This window comes from Orycteropus afer, unplaced genomic scaffold, assembly GCF_000298275.1.
Source record: "Orycteropus afer afer isolate SDZICR_OR568_19922 unplaced genomic scaffold, OryAfe1.0 scaffold00456, whole genome shotgun sequence".
In the NCBI taxonomy this organism is placed as follows: Eukaryota; Metazoa; Chordata; class Mammalia; order Tubulidentata; family Orycteropodidae; genus Orycteropus; species Orycteropus afer.
Window position 1 is genome coordinate 2,264,735 of NW_006922043.1, and position 1,041 is coordinate 2,265,775.

Below are 1,041 nucleotides of genomic sequence, written 5' to 3' on the forward strand. Positions count from 1 at the left end.
TTTTTTTTTTTAATTTATTTTATTTTTTTTATTTGAGGTTGTCTGTTGTTTCCTAGACATTTTGAGGTTATCTTTAATTGTTGGTTATGTATTGATTTGTTTTGTCTTGGTTTTATGATTTAATATTTTGAAAAGATGGAGCTGGTGTATTTCACATTTTTAGTTATTATTTCAGGTATGCTGGGTTGCTCTGCAGTTCTCTTTGTGATGATGGAATCACTGTGTGGAATTTAGATATTGGTTTTTGTTTGTTGTAAAGAGGTTTAGAATTTGAACCTGGAGGTATTATGTTGGCTGAGTGTGGTTTCTTCTGTTGGATGAGTGAGGTTATTGGCAGAAAAGGTGAGAGCAGAAGAGAGGAAGAAGGAAAGCTCCCTGTTGCTAGGGGCAGTTTCTAGGGCTTTGAGCTGGCTGCTAATGATGACATTGTACTGTTATTCACAGACCTGCAGCTCAAGTTCAGTAAAGACTCCAGTTGTTAGAGGATCACCACTTTCCACCAGGCTCAGATACACTCATAAACCATGCTCCCGAGGCCCCTAGGCACCAAAAAGCTGACCCAATGGAAGTGAAGAAGAATAAAATAAAAGGAGGGGGGAGGCATTTAGAAGCAACCAGCCCTAGGACATGATGGACCTCGAGACCAGAAGAACTAGATGGTGCCTGGTTACCAATGCCAACTACTCAGGAAAGGATCAAGTCTGGAGACCCTGGGTAGAGTACGAGAAAAAAGGTGGAACAAAATTCCAAAAGTTCAATAATGATCAGAATCACTGGTCAGATGAAGTCTGGTGAGACTCCCAATACTATGGCCCTAGAATACATTCTGAGCCTGGAATAAAACTCACCCCCAGGGGTAGGCTCTCAGCACAATAGTTAATAAGATGTACACACAGACCACTCAACTCAGGATGATACACCCACATGCTCCATGGTAATACGTCTATTAGAGCAATGGACCATGGGACACCAGAGGAACATTCAAACTGAGGAAATGCAGGACCAATAGGAGTGCATAAATATGAGGGGCACAGGGGGAGG